The sequence below is a fragment of the Oryctolagus cuniculus genome, chromosome 1 (assembly GCF_051225735.1).
Source record: "Oryctolagus cuniculus isolate XC-2025 breed Fujian yellow rabbit chromosome 1, ASM5122573v1, whole genome shotgun sequence".
NCBI classification, from domain to species: Eukaryota; Metazoa; Chordata; class Mammalia; order Lagomorpha; family Leporidae; genus Oryctolagus; species Oryctolagus cuniculus.
This window is the reverse complement of record NC_142867.1, coordinates 3,245,804-3,266,980: the sequence shown is the minus strand read 5'-3', so window position 1 is coordinate 3,266,980 and position 21,177 is coordinate 3,245,804. Positions and strand designations below refer to the sequence as shown.

Sequence of the window (21,177 nt, the reverse complement as noted above, 5' to 3'; positions counted from 1 at the left end):
CAAAGCAGCGACTCTCTACGTCCCTCCAGAAACCAGCCGGGGCCGCAGGCCAGTGTGGGGACGAGAAGGCACTACGGCCCCCCCACCCGGAGCCCCACCTCAGCGTTCCTGGGGTCACAGCCTGGGGCGGGCACGCGGTGTGGCTGCACACACTGCCGGGCACAGGCAGCCTAGTGTCTGCAGAGCGCTGGCCAGCTGGGGACAGCAGGGCTGGGGACAGCAGGGTTGGGGACAGCAGGGCTGGGGACAGCAGGGCTGGGGACACCGGCCCAGCTCAGCTCTGAGCACTCTGCTGCCACAGTGGCCCTCGGGTGAGAGACAACCTCAGGGCCCGTCCAGGGGTGGGGGGAGGGGCTGGGGTTTTCCTGTTTTCCAGGCTGACTGTTGGTGGGACCCCCCCCAATGACCCGCCCCAAAGGCCACCCGCTGGGAGCCATGGAATGAGCCAGCTGCCACCATTCCTTCTCCTGTCCTTGTCACCGGCTGCAACCCTGCTGAGGACAATAGCTGCCCTTGGCCTTGGGCAGCTGGGCACAGGGACGGTGCCTCCCCTGGGCTCTGACAGGGGCCGGTGGCCTCATTCAGGTGCTGGGATCCCAAGACAGTGGACGTCTGGTGAGAAGAAAGAGGCCACCCCCCTGCGGACAGGCCGTCGGGCAAGCGTGGCCTGTCCCCTGCTCCTGGCGTCCTCTCCCGTCCCCCTGCGGGTCTCATGCTCTTGTCCCCCGGAGTCCTGGGTCACGCAGGCTGCAGCATCCACCCCCCAACACCGGAGGGGGCACCCCAGGACGGGTTGTCTGGGGGACACTGCCCTGCAGCCCCCACTCTTACCTGGGGCTCCGGACACCACCCCCAAGCTGGGGTCGCAGGCCTCCAGAGAGCAGGGGCCCGCGTGTGAGGGGCCGGATGAAGGGGAGGGGCGGGGACAGTGAAGGTGCCAGGGTGAGGAGGTGGCGACGGGGCCCTCGTGCACCCAGTTTTCAGAGGTGCCTGTTGGGGGTGGAATTGTGCCCGCCCCAATCGTACGTCAGATGCCTGACCCCTGACCCCCGTACTCAGGAGGTGACGTTTGGAGAGGAGTCCTTTAAAGGTGAAATGAGGCCATCCGGCTGCACCCGGTTCCATCCGGCTGCACTGGGTCCCATCTGACTGCACCTGGTCCCATCCAGCTGCACCAAGTTCCATCTGGCTACACCCAGTCCCATCCGGCCAGGTCCACGCGAGCAGAGAACTGGGGACGCAGACACACACAGCCATGGGAGGGTCACGGACAGGGGCCACCGGCCACCATCCCAGGAGTCAGAGGCCCCAGAGCGGCCGGCCCTGGACACCTGGGTCTGGGTGTGGCCTCCCCCGGGACCTGAGCCAGGGACCACCCTTGGCTGAAGCCCTGGGCTGGGGCCGTGCTGCTCGGCCTGGTGGCTGAGGGCAGCCCCAGCACCAGGCCAACAGCGTGCCACGTGGGGGCTGTTCCCAGCACCTCCCTCACCGCCTTGGCCAGGCCCTCTGAGCCACCATCCCAGGGGTCCCTGGCACCTGCAGGAGAGGCGGGTCTGGCACACACCGGCTGGGCACGCACAGTGCAGACAAATGATCACCCGGGAAGAAGCTAATTCGGCCCCCACAGCTTCGGGCAGGGCCCAGGGGCAGCCAGGGGCTCTCACCCCAGCGGGCGGCCCCAGCCCCAGGAGGGGCCTGGGGAGGAGGGGGAGCTGGCACCTGCTCTTGTTTGTCAGACACGGCCATTCTGCAGAAATACCGGGACCGGGGTGAGAAGGAGTCCAGGAGTCGAGTGAGACGCGGCACAGGCAGCCTGGGACTCGGCCGCTCCCTGATCCAGCCACGAGGCCACTGTTTACCGCAGAGACCCCAGCCAAATATCACCTTAAAGAATGCAAGCAAGGGGCTGGCGCTGTGGGGAGCTGCCGTCCCATATGGGCACCGGTTCGAGTCCTGGCTGCTCCTCTTCCAATCCAGCTCCCTGCTGTGGCCTGGGAAAGCAGTGGAGGATGGCCCAAGTCCTTGGGCCCCTGAACCCGCATGGGAGACCTGGAAGAAGCTCCTGGCTCCTGGCTTCGGAGTGGCGCAGCTCTGGCCGTTGCGGCCACCTGGGGAGTGAACCAGCAGATGGAAGATTCTCTCTCTCTCTCTCTCTCTCTCTCTCTCTCTCTCTCTCTCTCAGCAGGAGGCAAGGGCGGAGCAGCTGTGGGGCTCTGTCTGTCCTGTGGGGAGGAACAGGAAGGTGAAGCCGGAGGACAGAACTCCGGGCTGAGCTCTGGAGGGAGGAGCAGAGGCAGTCGGGAAAGGCTCAGAGGACGCGATGCGTCCGAGAAAGTCCCGGGAGGACCAGCGTGAGTGTGGAGACAGGGGTGCAGCCTGGTGGGGAGGTGAGGACCTTCCTGGAGCACAGGTCCCTGTGTGCAGCCGTGGAGGAGCCCTTGCCGGGCGACAACCACAGGCGACAGGACCTGTCCGTGCCCACAGACGCCCCTCTGGCCACGGCCCAGCCGTCCACCGGGACAAGGCAACGCTCCCCAAGGACTGTGATGGGACTGTGATGGGGCCCTGTGTACCAGGGGCCCGGCTGGGCTTCTCCGCCTGGCAGCCACGGCAGAGCTGGGCAGTTGGGCGGGGGCAGGAGGGGAGGAGCCCGCGGGCTGGGCAGACGGAGAGTCCAGCAGAGCACGGCAGGGCCCAGGGGTCTGTGGGGCGGGGGCAGCCTGGAGCTCACGACGGCTGGGGCAGTTGTGGCTGTGGGCACAGCGTGGCCGTGAGGAGTGGGAGGGTGGGGGACGTGTAACACATGGGGGCCCAGGGTAGGGCTGGGATGTGACAGGTGAGCAACAGGCTGGCGTGCTGGGTGGTGGGGGTGGGCGGAAGGGGGGAGGGCCCCCAAGCTGGGGGCTGCGCCCGCCCGCCGGTCTGCTGCCCTCACGTGCCCACGGCGGGCGTGCCCCGGGCCGCAGCAGGCTGGGCTGTGCCCCACGCTTCGATGTCTAAATTATGGGCTGGAAACATTCTTCCCTCCGCGCTCCCGCTGCCCGGCATTCCTGAGGCCGAGCCCGGGGCTCGGTTACCAGGCAGCAGGGGGACCGGAGGGCGCCCATCCCGGGCAAGCTGCCGGCTGCAGCCGAGCGAGTCCCAACCGGCGGCCGCAAGGAAAACACCCCCTGTGTGCGCGTGGGAGTGTGAGGGCAAGTGCACGTGGGTATGGGTGTGGCTGTGTAGGCGTGTGTGCACGTGTGTGGGCGTGTCTGCGTGTGTGGCATGTCTGTGTGTGCACGTGTGTGGAGGCGTGTCTGCGTGTTGTGTTCTGCCAGCACAGCTGTGTACTTGGCCCGACTCCCACGGGAGTTGGTGGATGCGTGTACACACATGTCAGCATGCGTGTCTGCCCGTGCACGCCGGGTGCGGCCCATGCTTGGAGGGTGCACCCCACACGTGCTGCTCAGCACCCAGCTGCCTGGGGACGCATGTGTGCTGTGACAGCCCCAGGCATCCGCACTGGGGCTGCGCAGGTGTTGGTGCCGCAGTCTTGGACCTGCAAAACCTCTTTAAAAATATTTAGGGGCCGGCACTGTGGGGTAGGAGGCAAAGCTGCCACCTGCAGCGCCAGCATCCCATATGGGCGCCGGTTCTAGTCCCAGCTGCTCCACTTCCAATCCAGCTCTCTGCTATGGCCTGGGAAAGCAGTGGAAGATGGCCCAGGTCCTTGGGCCCCTGCACCCATGTGGGAGACCCGGAAGAAGCTCCTGGCTCCTGGCTTCAGATCCGCGCAGCCTCAGCTGTTGTGGCCATCTGGGGAGTGAACCAGCGGATGGACAACCTCTCTCTCTCTGTCTCTCTCTGTCTCTCTCTCTCTCTAACTCTGCCTCTGCAAACCTCTTTTCCACACAAAGAATCCGGCCTCGGACATGTCTGTCGCAGCAGCTGGAGGAGGAATAAGCCAGGCCAGCGCTGTCAGGGACACCCTCTGCCCCATTCGTCCGCTGACGCGAACACTCACATCCTCATCTCTCAGAGAGGGGGTGCGGGGAGGGAGGCCAAGCGCGAGAGAGGGCTGGCGGGAGAGGGGCAGGGCCGACAGGTGTCACACCCAGCCTGTGTGAGGGGAGCAACGGGCACCAGCCAAGACTGGCGGTTGGTACGTCCTGATACGGCGCCACCAAAATCCGCTCCGCGAGCCATGTGCTGCTGACAACATCCGGGCGCGTCCAGGGTCCCAGGCCGCCCTCCTGGTACCCACACGAGGCAGGCGGGCGGGTGGGAGGTGGAGGCTCAGGCCTGGGGTCTCCTGCAGATGGCGGACCCCACTAAGTCCCACCTTCATCAAGAGCCCACGCCTCCCAGTGCCTGAGGGCTGCACTGACCTGGCTGGGAGGGGCCCTAGGAGCCCCTCACGTGGGGGCAGGGCAGGGGAGGGGGCTGGGCCCCGTGGGGAGCGGCTCTGATTTGGTGGTGTGGCAGGGGACGGCATGGAAGCGGGGCCTCCAGCACAGGGACACAGAGCCCCCCATAGCTCTGCACTGAGGCAGGCAGAACGGGGTCCCACCATGGGGCGCCTGGAGAGGACACACAGAAGTCCTGTGCTGTCCCCGCCAGCCATGCTGACCCCACCAGACGGGCTAAACCGGAAAAGCCCTACACCACCCAGTGCTGAGACCAGGCCGAGCCGCTGGACGGCCCAAACCATGCGGCCATGGCTCTGGACGAGGCCGGGGCAGAGGCAAAGCTGCAAGACGCCCACCCCACGCCTCGGCCCTTCCTCGGCTCCGAACACCCAGGAAACACACGGTGGGTCCCAAGAGACGCGTGCAGGAACGTTGCCAGACCAGAAGAGACTGAAGTCCCTGCGGACAGCGAGTGGGTGGGTCGTGGCGTCTTCACCCACGCAGAGCCTGCACGCTGCAGCCGGCACGCCGCTCCCGGGGCACAGCGTCCGGGACAGGAGCACGCGGCCTGCGTGCACCACGCCAGGTTCCAAACGGGCAGAGGTCGGCACGGCAGCAGGGCCTGGGCTGCGAGTGATGGGGCAAGGGGCCGGTGGGGGGGCTGCTCCACCGCCGCTTCCAGCTGTTCGCCCAAGACGTCTCTGTCCTGTGCTTCTCGGACCAGAAAGCCACTAGGCCGGGGCGGGGCTCCCGAGGGATCGCGCTCTCTCGCTCTCGCTCTCGCTCTTTCCCTCCCTCTCTCCCTCTTTCCCTCCCTCCCACCCTCCCTCTCTCCCTCCCTCTCTCCCTCACTCCCACCCTCCCTGTCTCCCTCTCATCCTCCCTCTCACCCTCCCTCCCTCACTCCCTCCCTCTCATCCTCCCTCTCTCCCTCCCACCCTCCCTCTCTCCCTCACTCCCACCCTCCCTGTCTCCCTCTCATCCTCCCTCTCACCCTCCCTCCCTCACTCCCTCCCTCTCATCCTCCCTCTCTCCCTCCCACCCTCCCTCTCTCCCTCCCTCTCTCCCTCCCTCCCTGTCTCCCTGTCTCTCTCCCTCCCACCCTCCCTCTGTCCCTCCCTCTCTCCCTCCCTCCCTCTCTCCCTCCCTCCCTCCCTTCCTCCCTGTCTCCCTCCCTCCCTCTCTCCCTGTCTCTCTCCCTCCCTGTCTCCCTCCCTCCCTGTCTTCCTCTTTCTCTGCCTCCCTCTCTCCCTCCCTCCCTGTCTCCCTCCCTGTCTCCTTCCCTCTCTCTCTCCCTCCCTCTCTCTCTCCCTCCCTCCCTGTCTCCCTTCCTCTCTCTCTCCCTCCCTCCCTCTCTCTCTTTCTCCCTCTCTCGCTCTCTCTCCCTCTCTCTGAGCATCGGTGCCAGTCCTCACAGCGACAGTTGTGAGTCTCTATGGCTCCCAGGGGAGCCGGGGCAGCAGGTGGAGCGGGGGGGGGGGGAGCCCCCAGAGACCCATCTGGGGAAGTAGAGGGAGCACTTCCTGGCGTGCAGATCCTGGGAGTGCCTGGTCCGGCTATGGCTGCCCCGTGGTGGGCAGCAAACACTCTAGGCTCCCTGCCCCCTGCCCCAGCCAAGCCCTGGAGCAATGTCTCCCCTCCCCACCCCCAACTTGTCACAGAGCAAGGCCCCGGCTTTCCCAGCCCTGCTCTGGAGCCCTAGGGTGCAGGGGGCCCTGAGTAACCCCCGCCCTGCGACACTGCTGCACCGGCCCCGAGGGCCTCCAGGCGAGGGCTCCTGGCAGAAGCTGCAAGCCAGGGGCGGGGTGGGCAGCTCCTGGTGAGATGAGCGAGGCGTCCTGTGTGGGTGTGCAAGTCCGGGGCGCTGGGCACCTCGGGAGTGTGTCATTGCCACCGCCACCCAACTCCAGAACGTTCCATCTTCCCGAAGTAAAACTCCGCACCCAGGGAGCACTTCCCCGGGCCTTCCCTCCCCCGCCCAGGCCCGGGCCTCGCTCAGCTTCCGGTCCTTGGTGTCAGAGGGCCCCCACGAGGCGGGCCTCTTCCCGTCCTGTCCGCGGGCCGCGCGCGTCCCTCCCTTCCCGCCGCTGCGCTGGTGGCGCCCCCGGGCCGCTCCTGCCCTTGGCCGCTGCGAACCAACGAGGCTGCCGGGAGCGAAGGAGGCTGCCGGAACGTGGCGGGCAGCTGCTTCCTCTTTGGGAGCCCCGCATCTGGAAGTGGCACCCTGAGTCACCCTGGGGGCGCGGCTGCATTCCTGAGGAAGCGCACGCACGCTGGGCAGCGCGGCCTGGATTTGCAGCTGCCCAGTGACCGGTAGTGATGCGCCCGTCCCGTAGTCCTGCGCCTGCTGGTTGCGCGCGCAGCCCCTTTGAAGAGGCGGCCTTTCACGCCCTCTGCGCTCTCCCCACGGCACCCTCGGCTGCCTGGCTGCTGTTAGGGGCTCTCTGCACCTTCCGGGGTTAATCACTTTTCAGATGAGCCTCGGCAGACGTTTCCCCTGGTCCTGCGTGGTGTTTTGCTCTGTTTATAATTTCCTCTGGTGCCAAAAAAATTCTGAATGCTTATGAACGTCAACTTATCTTTATATATATTTATTCTTTTTGGTCCGTGCCTTTGGCCTCGTGTCTGTGAAACTGTTGTGAAACCGATCACAATGATTTTTTTCCCAAAGTTTTCTTCAAAAGAGTTCTGTAGCTTAACTGTTAAGGCTAGATCTTTGATCTACGTTAACTTAAAAAAAAAAAAGACTTGTTTATGTATTTATTTGAAAGAGTTACAGAGGGAGAGGGAGGCAGAGAGAGAGGGGAGTAAGAGAGAGAGCACTCTTCCATCTGCTGGGTCACTCCCCAGATGGCTGCAAAGGCCAGGGCTGGGCTGAAGCCAGGAGCTTCCTCCAGGTCTCTCATGTGGGTGCAGGGCCCAAGCACTCGAGCCGTCTTCCACTGCTTTCCCGGGTGCATTAGCAGGGAGCTGGATCAGAAGAGGAGCAGCCGGGATTCTAACCGGCGCCCCTATGGGATGTGGCACTGCAGGCGGCGGCTTTACCGGCTGTGCCGCAGCGCCGGCCCCTCCATGCTGCAGCACTGCGTGGAGTCCCCAGCTGGGACTGTGAGGCCGGAACTGCACCCTTTTCTGGCTCTTGCTGCCTCTGGCACCGCCTAAGAATTTGCCGACAGGATTTTCCATTTCTGTGCCAAGGGCTCTTGGGATTTTCCCAGGAATCCTGTTGCATCCATTCATGGCGGTGCTGCTGTCTCTACGGGGCGCCGTCCTGTCTATGAACATGGGATGCCTCCCCATTGAGCCTCATGGCTCTCAGTGGCTGGCAGTTTTTAGCACACAAGGCTTTCACTTCCTGGGATTTAATCCTACTAGATACTGTTGCAAACAGGACTACTTTCTCACTTCTTTTCCAGATTATGCATTGCTGGGGTACTGATTTTTTTTTTTTTTTTGAAAGGCAGAGTTACAGAGAGAGGTGGAGACAGAGAGAGGTCTTCCATCTGCTGGTTCACTCCCCAGATGGCTGCGACAGCCGGAGCTGTGCTGATCCAAAGCCAGGAGCCAGGAGCTTCTTCTAGGTTTCCCACATGGGTGCAGGGGCCCAAGGACTTGGGCCATCCTCCACTGCTTTTCCAGGCCATAGCAGAGAGCTGGATCAGAAGTGGAGCAGCTGGGACTCGAACCAGCGCCCACATGGGATGCCTGTACTTCAGGACAGGGCTTTAACCTGCTGTGCCACAGCACCAGCCCCATGGGGTAGATTTTTCTGTGAACTCTTTCGGATTTTCTATGCCCAGGATCAAGTCATCTGCAAACAGAGACAGTGTTACCCACTTTGTTTACTTTTATTTCTTTTTCATGCTCAGTAGCTGTGGTGGGAGCTTCCGGTCTGTGACCAGCCCTGGGCTTCCTGTAAGTATCCTTTATCATGGGGAGGGGTCTCTCCTCTGCTCTCGGGCTGTCTCCCTCATGAAGGGCGTCGGGCACTGTCAGAGCCTTTGGCACCAACGGGGTGACAAGTCGAGGCTCCCTGCCATTCTCTTCCTGCCATGAGCTCCGTCCCTGCTTTTCTGGGGAGCCGTGCCCCTCGCCGCAGCAAAGGACCTGCTCGACTTGCAGGTTCCCCATCCATGCTACTCACCCCCCTCCCCCTCAGTGCCCCCAGCAGCTCCAGCTCCGTCCCCGCCCCTGACACCCACACTTCTGCCGCTTGCTGGCTGACCTGGGGGGGGGTGGGGGGAACTCGGCCCCACTGAAGGGGTTCTGAGCTTGCCTTGCACGGTGGCCTGCCCTGTGGGGGAGGGGAGGGGAGGGGCTTTCTTCCTGAGGGAGACCCCAGCCTTGCCTCCTGCTCTCCCCCTGCTGTGGCCGGGGTGTGGTCCGGACGTGTCACCTGCTGAAGGCTGGGGGCCCCGCGTGGCCAGGGGAGCGGGGTGAACCTTGGCGGGGGTGCCTGGGGCCTGACCTCCCCCGGTCCCGGGAGTGGGCTGGAGCCGGCTGCACCCCCCACCCTGCAGCTCTGGGAGCTGGGTGAGCCTCTCAGCTCAGGCGTCTCCTTGCAGCAGTGGAGGGCGGAGGGGGCCTGGGACAGCTCCCCCTCCCCTCTGTCCCTCCGAAGAGTGTGCGTGGGGGCGGGGCCCTCAGGGGCACTTCCTGGATGTGCAAACTCTTTTACCAGAAATCCTACCTCCACCTCCCATCAGAGCCCTGCTAATGAACCTGGGAAAGCAGCGGAGGACGGCCCAGTGCTTGGGCCCCTGCCTGCATGGGAGACCGGGAAGAGGCTCCTGGCTTCCACCTGGCCCAGCTACTGCTGCTATGCATGAACCAGCAAATGAAGGACCCCCCCCCCCCGTAACTCTGCCTTTTGAATAAATAAATAAATCTTTAATATAAAAGAGAAACTGTTATGCAAACCCTGATTCCATCACATTTAAAACCAACCAAATAATGGGCGTCGTCTTGGGAAGCAGGGGTGGGAACGGAGGAGGGGACCCCAGCCTCCACCGGGGAGCCGCGGGACCCGGCCCTGCCCTGGCCAGCCTGGCACCTGCTCAAGGGGGACAGCGGCTCCGTCCACAGGGACAACAGCAGGCCGAGAGCGGAGGGAGCTGCTCCAAGTCAGGCCTCCCCTGGCGGCCAGCGCCCGTGTCCACCCTGGGTGCTCTGAGCCCGGCCACCCGCGACATCACAGCTCCCTCTCACGGCAAAGCCTCGCGGCCCCCTCCAGCGCCTGCACTGGCACCTGCCCTGGCTTACCCCCAGGTGCACGGGGACGTGACCAACTCGGACGCCTGGGGACGGCGCTGCGAGTTCCCCTGGGTCCCTCCCTCCCTGCCCCTGTCTCTGTCTCAGCAGAAGTTTCTGGATCAGCAGTGGAAGAGGCCTGGACGCCAGGCCCGCCGCGGGGTCAGTGCGGAGTCCGTCTCCGTCTCCGTCTCGCGGACGCTGCCTCTGCCACCTGCTGGGGGAGGCAGCCCCGCCCTGGGTCCCCGCCTGTGTGTCCGGGAGCTGCACTCGGCTTGTGCACTCGGCCCGCTCGCTGGAGACTTGGGGAGGAGAAAGGACCAGACCAGGGTGTGTTGCGTGTGCTTGTACATGTGTATGTGTGTACGTGTATAAATGTACATGTGTTGTGCATGTGTGTGTGAACATAGGTGCATTGTCTGTGCATGTGCATATCCTCTGTGCATATATGTGTATGTGTGTACATATTGCACTCGTGTGAGTGTGTGTTGTGTGCATGTGTACACATGTGTGTGTGCATACATGTGTTCACATGTGTGTGGTGTGTGTGTGTGTGTTCCCCATGGCGTCCCCAGAGCCTAGGTGCCCGCCCAGTATGCAGTAGGTGCATAACACACCCCAGAGCTGGCGCTCTGATCACTGAAAGACGCAGCCCCCTCCTCATGAGTGTGCAGGGCCCCAGGGGACCTCACCCACCCACGCCTTCCTTCATTCATTCCCTCCTTCATTCATTCCCTCCTTCATTCATTCCCTTGCCAGGGGCACCCCTGGAGCCGCTGTGGAGGAGGAAGCCTGAGGCCCCCACTTCCTGCCCGGGCCCAGCTGGCCTTGCAGTTCTAGAAGCTTCTGCAGCGGCTGCGCAGCCTCCGGCCAGGAAGCGGAAGGTGCAGAAATAGAAATGCACAGTGCAGCGGGGGCCGGCGGCCAGGCTGGGGGGGGCAAAGGAGGGGCCGGGGAGGTGGGCTGGGGTCGCAGAGCCCCCGGCCCTCCATCCCACCCACCCCCGAGCCCAGCGTGCCCGTGCCGCGGGCTGCAGCTCCCAGAACCCACTTTCCCAAAGGAAACCCAGTTCCAGGAGCTCCCGTTTGCTCCCAGTGTGACCCAAAGCCGTGCCCGAGGCTGGATCCTGGGGAGGAGCCGGTCCGGCGCCTCATTAGCCTCCTGGTCACATACAGATATCACACCCATGTGCACACCCCGTGTGCACACACACATATGTACACACACCCATGTGCACACACACATCCATACATACACACCCCCGTGTGCACACACACATATGTACACACACCCATGTGCACACACACATCCATCCATACACACACCCATGTGCACACACACATATGTGCACACACCCATGTGCACACACACATCCATACATACACACACCCATGTGCACACACACATATGTACACACACCCATGTGCACACCCACATATCCATCCATACACACACCCGTGTGCACACACACATATGTGCACACACCCACGTGCACACCCACATATCCATCCATACACACACCCATGTGCACACACACACACATGTACACACACCCATGTGCACACCCACATCCATCCATACACACACCCATGTGCGCACACACATATGTACACACACCCATGTGCACACCCACATATCCATCCATACACACACCCATGTGCACACACATACATGTACACACCCATGTGCACATACACATATATGTACACACACCCATGTGCACACCCACATATCCATCCATACACACACCCCATGTGCACACACATACATGCACACACACCCGTGTGCACACACACCCACATGCATGTGCACATCCACGTATCCATACACATACACAGGTGCACATACACACACATGCATACCCATGTGGACACACACGTATCCATACCTGCCCATGCATACACACATGTACACATACTCACCTACACATGTGCACGTGTGCATGTACATATACATGTGTGCATGCACACAAATGCACCTGCATCCACACGTGCACACACACAGTTGTACACACACGTGTTCTTGCACAACCCACACATGCACACGCAGCTGTACATGCACACACACATGTGCACATGCACAGTCCGTGGGCTGGGGCCCATCACGGGCTGAGACAAGGCCTGGGGTCCCTGCTTCCTGGGTCGGTTCCACCTGCAGCTCCAGCAGGAGCCTGTGGCCCCAGGTCACCCCCGCACCCCGAGCCCTCAACAGCCGGGACCCCTGCTGGGTGCTGGCTGATGCTGGTGACTGAGCGCATGCGCTGTGGTTGGTCCCACAACCCCCGCAAAGCCAGGGTCTCCAGGGTGGGGGCCCCCGCTCGCTGGTGACAGAGCCCCAGACAGCCACGGGCGCTGGGAGACACTGGGACGAGTGGGGGCAGAAGTAAGGCCTGGGCCCCTGTCCGGGCCCTGCCCCTTGCCCCACAGTCCAGGGACAGTGCCATCCCCACCAGCCCCAGGCTCCCCCCACTCTGTGTGGAGTGACACAGGTAGGGTCCACACCCCGAGCCCCATGGCCCTGCCTGGAACCGGCACTTTGGTGAAGGACGCAGGGCGAGACCCCCAGCAAAGCCACCTGTGCCCCCCCCTGCAGCCTCCCCAGGGTGGGCGGCGGGGGCGGGGCCAGGCCGTGGGGCCCAGAGCTGCCTGGCTGACCTTGGGCAGTGAGACCGAGCACCTCCCAGCCCAGGCCCCCATCTGCATGGCCCACCTGCAGATAGGAGCAGGCTGGCTGCTGGGGGGACAAGAGGGGGCGGGGCGGCCAGCAGGTGATGGAGAGGCAGCCAGGGAGGTTTCTGCTGCGGTGTGTGTGTTGGGGGGGGCCAGGGTGCACCCCCAGGCCAGGGCTGCCCAGCGCAGGTCCCCAGGGGATTCTCAGCGCTGCACCTGCCGGTGTCTGGCTACCTGGCGCCTCACCCTCTGTCCTGGCTGAGGTGTGGACAGTGCTGGGGCACAAACCGGACCTGTGCTGCCTCTTGCCTGGGGCCCTGGGGACACTGCAGGCTTTCACTGCCCAGCAGGGCAGCCAACAGCTCCACGTGGCCACCGAGCACGGGCAGCGTGGCCGCTGGGTGCCGAGATGGCTGGGAGAACACAGCCACGATTTCAGGAGCCATCGGCCTGGGGACTGCAGTAGCAACAGTACCTGGATGTCGCATTCAGGAAAACACACTGGGGCTGGGGCCGCGCTGTGGCGTAGCGGGTAAAGCCTCCGCCTGCGGTGCCGGCACCCACATGGGCGCTGGTTCCTGTTCCGGCTGCTCCACTTCCCATCCAGCTCTCTGCTGTGGCCTGGGAAGGCAGTGGAGGATGGCCCAAGTGCTTGGGCCCCTGCACCCGCATGGGAGACCCGGAAGAAGCTCCTGGCTCCTGGCTTCAGCCTGGCCCAGCCCCGGCCATTGCAGCCATTTGGGGGGTGAACCTGCAGATGGAAGGACCCTCCCTCCCTCTCTCTCTCTCTGTGTCTCTCTCTGTCTTTCTCTGTCTCTCTCTCTGTGTGTATGCGTGTGTGTGAGTGAGACTCTGTCTTTCAAACAAACACATAGGTGAATTCTTGGTGCTTGTTCCTCTGAACAGTCCCGAAGGACGAGAAGGGACAAGCTCCAGCCCCTGTCCTCAGCCGGGGCGCCTCCACCCGCCTGACGCGGAGCTGTCAGCCCCCAGGGCTGCAGGCTGGGACCCCAGCGAGTTGGGCTCGGGGTGGGGGGACCCCAGGCTGAGGGGAGCGAGCACGCGGCTCTGCCCCAGCCGCTGGGCCCAGGGCTGCACTCCCCAGGGGCGCTCAGCTCTGCCCGCTATGATTCAGACCTTCCCGGGGCCCAAGCCTGCCCGGCCCTGGAATCCAAAACATGGCCTGTGGTCAGGCCCGAGCTGCGGCGGTGACTCAGCGAGCCGCTCACAAAACAGGCTTTGGGACGAGACCAGGCGCTGGGCAGGCTGGTCACCGCGTCCACCAGCCTCCGCCAGGCGGCTGTCACACGTGTAGGCCAGGCTCGGCCACGGGGCAGCGAGGTGGGGGTACGGCCCCAGCCCCAGCAGAGACCCGGAGGAGTCCTCCCGCTTCAGTTCTGTCCTCTCCCTCGGAGAACCTGCATTCCTCCATCGGTCAAGCTCCCGTGGCCTTCTAGAAGTTTCTCCCCATCCCGGGCACCCCCCGTGCCTCCTCCTGGCGTCCCCTCCTTGCCCAGCATCCAGTCGGCTCTGAGGACAGGATCCCAGCCCCCCAGTGAGAGCCCAGCACTCAGGGAGAGGGTGGCTGACGCTCGGGCGTCGCGGGGGCGGCTGATGAGCCCCCAGGCCCAGACCAAACACAAAGGGACGTCCGCAGGCCTCCGTGGCAATGGTCACCTCCGTGTGGGCGCGCACAGCCGGGCCGCAGGGTGCACGGGCCTGGGGGCCGGCTCGGCTTCCCTCCCTCTGCCTGAGACCCACGCGGACACAAGCTACCTGCGGCGGCCTGGGGAGGAGACTGGACCAGCAGCCGCGGCAGCAGGTGCCCAGCCCCCGGCTCAGGAACTCCGCTGTGGAGAGGGCCTTCCTGCTCAGACTGGGCTGGCAACAGTCTCAAGTCGAACTCTCATTGGTCCAAGCTTGGATCACGGTGCCACGCCTGAGCCAATCAGTGTGCCCAGAAGGAAGACGTCCCCTCTCTGATTGGCCAGGCCTGCATTATGTGGCTGTGTTTGAGGCCAATGGTTGAGTCAGCCCTACCCAGCCTAGCGGGCCGTGGTGAGGGGTGGGGGGAACCCGGGGAGGGGGAAGGGGAGGGAGAGGAGAGGGAGAGGGGAGAGGGAGGGGCTGGGGAGGGGAGAAGGGGACCTGCTCTCCACACACCACCGGGCGCCTGCTCTCCTTGCTGCTTGCCCAAAGCAGTTGTCAACTTAGGTCCAAGCAAAGACCTGCACACAGATCCCTCCCCCCTCCCCCATCTCCCTGTAACACTGACATTCAAATAAATTAATTAATTAACAAAACTCAGTGGGTGCCTGGGTTCAGGCAGGGAGCTGGGACGGGCAGGTGGAGCTTGGACAGTTCCCAGAACACGGTGACCAGCACGGACATCGCGGCCCCACCCGCGTGCCACAGCCCCCGGGCTGCTCAGCACCGGCCCGGGCCCCAGCATGTGCTTCAAGGCTGCGTCCCTGGGGAAGCTTCCGCCGTCGCTAATGGCATTGCTGGTTTGGCTCCTCTCAGCAGGGGGCCTAGCCCTGGGGGTGGGCGTGGAATCCGTACTTCCTTTTCCAGTTTTCTGTAAACCTAAAACTGCTCAAAAAACTGCCAGCTAATTTTTAAAATTTATTTATTTATCTGAGAGGCTGAGTTATAGACAGAGAGAGAGGGGTCTTCCATCTGCTGGTTCACTCCCCAAATGGCCTCAACAGCCAGAGCTGAGCTGGTCCAGAGCCAGGAGCCAGGAGCTTCTTCCAGGTCTCCCACATGGGTGCAGGGGCCCAAGCACTTGGGCCATCCTCTACTGCTTTCCCAGGCCACAGCAGGGAGCTCGATCGGAAGAGGAGCAGTCAGGACTTGAACCGGCGCCCCTATGGGATGCCGGCACTGCAGGCAGAGGCTTTACCCGCTACACCACAGCGCCAGCCCCAGCTGGTTTATTTTTAAAAAGAGAAGAAGTGGGAGGGGTGACAGGCAGGCAAAGAACCAACACTCAGCGCTGGTGCCGGGGGACCAGCCCAGCCAGCTACGCAGGTGACGCTGTAAAGACGGGCACAGGTGACAGGCGGCAGGGGAGAGGGGCGCGGGGGAGCGGGGGCCACAGGTGCTTATCTCCCTTTGCCTCCTTCTCTGCGCTGAGCTGGTTCTGCCGAACAGGTGCTGCCTGGGGACAGACACGAATGAGAGAGAGAGACGTCTGCTGTCCCCTTGCGCTCTGGGCCCCGGGGCAGCCACCGACGACTGAGGCAGGACCAGGGCTGCAGCGAGGTGAGAGGACCTGTGTTCTGTAATGACCTTCAGCGACCTTGACCCTGCCTTTTCCCAGCTCGGGTGGAGCAGGTGCCACCTGCTTTGACTGGGAGCAGCGGGAACCGTGGAGAGGAGAAGCTGGGAACGAGGTTTGGAGAAAGCAGAGTCCCCGGTCCTGCTCTCTGAGCCGCGGCACCGCCTGGCTGGGCGCTCGCTCCCCGCAGCCAGCGTCCTTCCGTGGTTTGGACGGATCCCCTCGACGGCACGGGGGCGCAGCGGGACACACACGGGGCGCCCATGTTGGAATTTGACCTTTCACTGCCCGACACCCAGCAAAATAAACCCAGGGAAGGGATCGATGTGGGGAACCACAACCCGGGCCACCCGGGGACGAGGGACAGCCTGGAGACGGCCTACGGGAGGTGGCGCTGTGGCCGCTGTGGGGATGCCCTGGGAGCCCCCACCTCTGCTGGAACCCTGCCTGCCAGGGCTGAGGGTGACCAGTCAACCCTAGAGCGGCTGGCTCGGACCCCAGACCACACAAGCAGGGGCCTTCCAGGAAAGGGACACTGGGACAGAGACATGCGTGTGCACACAGACTGACACAGACACAGAGACACACACGGACACAGACACACACACCAACACACGTGCACACATGCACACACACACACACACACACGGGTGAGGGGAGACGCCTGGACGCTGCCCCGCAGCCCTCGTGGCCCTGCCCTGGCCTGGCCGTGAGCCTCTGCGGCAGGAGGCCGCCCTGGGAGACGCTGCCACCATTGCTGTCATTCTGTGCGGTGTTTAGGGCCCCGTGGTGGCGCCTGGTTACAGGAGCTCCAGGAAATCCATCCGATGGTCCAAACGGAGGGGCCAGGGGCTCGCTCCAGGCCGCACAGCACGGTGGGGGCAGGGAGGGGTCTTCAGCCGGCCCCTTCCAGCCCAGGGGCTCCAGGGACGACAGAAGACAAAGGAAATATGGAAAGAGCCAGACCGCGGGACCCAGTCTGGAGGTCTGTGTTGGGCCTCCACTGACCGAGCATGAAATGGGCGTGGCCGCGGCTCCTGCCCCAGGCTGCGGGTATGGGGGGGCAGCAGGCCCCGGCGCTGGGTCACACGGGGGCCGTCACCACGTCCTACAGCCGAGGCCGCACTCCAGGCCACCGGGGGCTGGGCTGGGCGCTGTAAGGAGCTGAGTGGATGAAGGAGCGGGCGTGGGGCTGCCCCACGCCAGACCCCCAGGGAAACGGGCCTGGGCTGCCCTCGCGAGCCCCGCAGGTGACCAGCAGTGCCGTCGGCCCCAGGAAGGGCCTGGCTCGGTGGAAGAGGCCAGGAGCACACCTCCACCTTGTCCCATAACCGAGGGGCCACCTGGGCTCTGTGCTGGGGGGGTGCAGCTGGTGGAGCTCCCGGCTGGCCGCCAGCCCCCCTGCCCCAGGGGTCTCCACGCCTGCGTGTGGGGGGTGTGGCCCAGGGACAAGGTTGATTTCTGCACTTGGAATCATATCCTGAATCAGTTGACTGGAGGGATCGCAAACGGAGATCGGGGTGGGCCTGGGCTCAGCAGGTGAGCCCTTTAGAATGTTCTAGAAGCCAGAGACATCGTCGCGGGCTTGAAGAAGCAGCGCCGCCTGCCCCACAGCTGCACGGATGAGAATCGTTCCATCGGCATGAGAGCACGGGAGGAGTCCAGCCCGGCTGACACCCTGACGCAGACCCCTCGCCGGTCCCGAGCCCACCCACACCAGACCAGAAGATAATCCACCCTGTGGACGCAGCTCCGGAGTTGGTGACTGTCTGTTATGCAGCCGTAGAAATCCAGCCTCAGAAGCAGGCACAGGTGCCACGGAGATGAGCCCACGGCTGCAGGGGATGGGAGGGAGGGGGCTGCACCTGCTCCCCCCCCAGCCAAGTAGGGGCTGGGGGCTCCTGCGGGCCGAGTGTGGCCCTCACCCCAGGAGCTCAGAGTGTGGGTGGGTGGGCACCACAGGGGCCCACAGGGGCTGCTTCGAGGTCGCGGTGGGTGGGAGTCTTGGAAGCACCCCTGCTCTGACAGCAGAACCTGGGTGAGGGCTCCTGGGAGGCCAGTCAGGGCTGACCACCAGCGTGCAGGCCGCAGGGAAGCGTGCAAGGCGTCTGCATGCCTGCCCAGATGCCAGCCCAGGCTGGGCGCCGTCCTGCCCGCCACCTCAGGTCCCGGTGCCCCCCAGCGGCGGGAGTGGCGGCCGGTCAGAACTGTGCCTCTGTGCCCTCCGACTGCGCCACGTGACCGGTCAGGCGAGTGACCGCAGCCCTGTCATTCTGCCCAGGACCATCCAAGGGACCGCCCGCCCACGCCACTTGGACAGCCGTGCGGCCAGGAGGTATTGCCCCGGGCTCCCCCGCGTTTAAACATGGCCCCTGACCCTCAGGACCCAGGGGCCAGGGGCCGCCCCGGAGCAGAGGCATGGGCCATCCCAGTCTGGCCAGGGCTGGGGCCCTGCGGCAGCTTGGAGCCTGGCCCCACCCCCCCGGCCTCCCACTGAGCCCCCCTGCCCCGTGATGTCACGATGGTCTCCCCGCTTTCTGGAGAAGTAGGCCTGGGGGAGGGGTGGCATGGTTTGGGGTGTTGCCAGCAAAGCTGCTGTGAACGCTGGGGCACCAGCTTGCGTGAGGCCGTGGCGTTTCCGTCCCCCTCGGTGGTGACCGGAGCTGAGCCGCACGGGAGAGGCGCATGCGGCTTGGGAAGAACCTGCCAGAGTTTTCCGAAAGATGGTGCTCCCCGCGCGCCGAGGAGCAGCCTGGGGCGTCCCCGGGGCCCACCCGGGACCTGCGCTGCTCCTTCTCAGAGCCGGGGTGTGGCCCCCGGGGACCACACACAGGTGGCGGCCGTCGCAGGCTCCTCCAAGCCCCGGGTTTTCTTCCTCTTTGGCCGCTTCTCCCGGGTGCCCCACTCTGGAGAAGTCCTGTTGCCGGTTGCCAGTGCGGTGACCGCTCCCCTGCAGTGTCGGATCCACCGTCAGCCTCGCCGGGGGCCCCCTCCTCCCTCACCTGGGCAGGTGCCGGCCCCGGGACGGGGTCCTCGGCCCCCACTTGGGCTCCCCCTGGTACCCAGCGGAGTTTGCATTTGTTAAGCCCACGGTGCCCTTTGGCTCAAGAAGGAAATTCAAACTCTTCATCCGGGTCCTGGCCCCGGCTCACGCCATCCCCCCAGCACACGGGGCCCACCACACTCATCCTCTCCAGAGCAACACACACACCCATATGCATGCACACAGAGACATGCGTGCACACAGAGACACGCATGCATACACTTGTACACACGTGCAGACATACGTGTGCACAGACACATGCATGCCGTCACACACGTGTACACGGCCTTGCATGCAGACAGGTGTGCACAGACACACGTGCACACACTTTGTGCATATTTGCAGACACACATGCACACAGATACATGTCCGCCGTCACATGCATGTACACGCCCTTGCATGCACAGGTGTGCACACACATGTGCACGGGGCTGTGTCTGAGTGGCTGGCTGGAGACTCCGTCCCCAGGGTGGTGGAGCTGGGAGGGGGTGGAGCCAGAGGCGGGGAGGGCCCTGCCCTGGGAAGGGTTCCGTGGTTCCTGCCGGCTCTGCTGCCGGGCTGTGCAGTCGCCTGCTGCCCCGCGCCCTCCCGCACACAGCCAGCTCCCTCTGCTCCTCTGCCTGTGGTGCAGCCAGGGGCCCCCGCCAGGGGCTGGACGGAGGGGGCTGCCCGGCCCTGAACGTGTGGCCGCCAGGGCTACAGCCCAGTAGGCCCCTTCCCTGCCCAGGTACCCAGCTTCTGGGGTTTCAATAGAGCAACGGGAGACAGCACACACCCTGAGCACCAGAGACGCTGCGGGCACACACAAGGCTCCTGTGTGCTGGCAGGCCTGGGTCTCTGCATGGCAGCTCCCTGTTCCAGGCCGCGTCTCCGCAGGAGAGACCCCCCCATCAGGCTGTCTCCCCTCCCCCAACCCCACTCTCACACGGGGGCTGCAAGCAGGGGGCGGGGAAGCGGCTGCTCTGTCCCGAGGCAGCAGGGGAGGGCGGTGGGGTGAGGGCGAGGCCTGGGAGCCTGAGCTGCTGGGGCGGGAGGGGCCCGCTGGGCAGCCCCGCCCTCGCTGCCGGGGCTGGGAAAGCTGAGCCAGTCCCGAGGGGCCCGCGCTATGGCACTGTGACCGCTCGCTGGCCGTCCCTGGAGAACTTCAGCGTGCTCCAGGAGGAACAGGATCCGCCCGCCCCTTCCAGAGGGAGGCCGTCCACTCGCCCCACGGGCCGGGAGCTGTCTGGGAAGGGGGCCACGTGGGGCAGTGCTGGGGCGGAGCCTCATCGGCCCTGCCGCTCACACGGGGGCGGCTCTGCCACCGGGCAGGTACAGCCCACTCCCAGCAAAGGAGACACCCAGCGATTTCATTCTCAGCTGGTCACAGCTGCTCGCCAGTGCTGCTGCTGTCACGTCCACCAGGCACCAGGCCGCCGGGCCCCACGCCTGCAGGTGCACCCCGCTTCCCCCTTCCCGGGCACCTGGCCTCAGCCTGGCACCGCGGCCTCCTCCCTGGGGCGTGGGCGTGCTCTGTCTCTCTGAGTCCTGGGAGGGGCTTCCCACAGCGCGCGCCCGAGTCCCGTCTCTCCCAGCAGTGCCCGCCGGGACCCCTCCCTTTGAGGGCTCCCGTGCGGGGTTCCCTGGCCTCTCTCGGGACCACAGCAAAGTTGGGGTTCACAGGGGCCGTGGGGGAGCTCCCGACGGTGGACACAATGGGGAGCGTCCAGGAGGCGAGGAACGCGGAAGCTTCTGGCGGGAGTTGTGCAGGGGCTGGGGGTGTCCTGGGGCTGGGAAGACCCCAAAGGGAGTGTCAAGTAGACGCCGGATACGCGGGCCCAGAGTTCAGGGGCAAGGTCACGGCGGAAGATGCAAATGTGGAAGCCGTCAGCCAGCCGTAGGCTCCCATCCATGGGAACCGATGAGCTCATGGGGGCGGCAGGGGACCCGCATCCCACGGGCTCGGCAGCCCCCAGAGGTCAGGGGTCCCGGTCTGTGAGGCACCCAGCAGATCCTCCAGAGTGCTGGGGAGGAGGGCGGGGCCTCCCGGCCAGGCTCCCAGGCTCCAGCAGGCAACACCAGAGTAGAGGCTGCTGGGAGCGGTGCTGGCGGAGCTGTAGGGCAACCTGGGCGTTGGCACGCAGCAGAGCGGGGGCGGGGCCGGGGGAGCAGAGGTGGGGAGCAGCCCCGCCCAGGGAGGCACGCCTGGGTTTGTGGGCTTGGGGCCAGAGGCAAGGCATGGCCTCCATGCTCCCATTCACCAGACAGGCAGGCTGTGGCCCGGGGGGATAACCGGGCTGCCGGTGAGGAGCTGAGGTCGCACCCTGCAGCTCGGCCCCGGGGCCCCCTTGTGAGGCTCGCTGGCCGTCTCTGATCCTGAGGTTGGCGTTAATGTTGCCCAGCGGGTCTGGATCCCTGCGGGCCCCCGGTCCTCACTCCGGCGGACCTTCTGTCCCAGGTCCGGGGGAGGGAGGCCCAGGCCTGAATCCCTGAGGCCTGCTGGTGCGGCGCAAGGCGGCCCTCCCTGGAGGGCACTGGTTCATGAATGAGCAGAGGAGCCTT

The 21,177-nt window shown here is 64.7% G+C and overlaps 1 long non-coding RNA gene across 2 annotated transcripts; it reads left to right on the top strand.

The window, feature by feature from the left end:
- The first annotated feature begins 5,712 nt into the window (after positions 1-5,712).
- LOC149128241 (uncharacterized) lies at positions 5,713-9,242 on the top strand. 2 transcript variants are annotated; one of them, XR_016212194.1, is made up of 3 exons: positions 5,713-5,816; positions 8,261-8,306; positions 9,098-9,242. It is a non-coding gene; the product is annotated as an uncharacterized LOC149128241 (long non-coding RNA). The 2 variants fall into 2 exon arrangements; XR_016212193.1 differs by having other exon boundaries at positions 9,073-9,242.
- Positions 9,243-21,177: the final 11,935 nt, after the last annotated feature.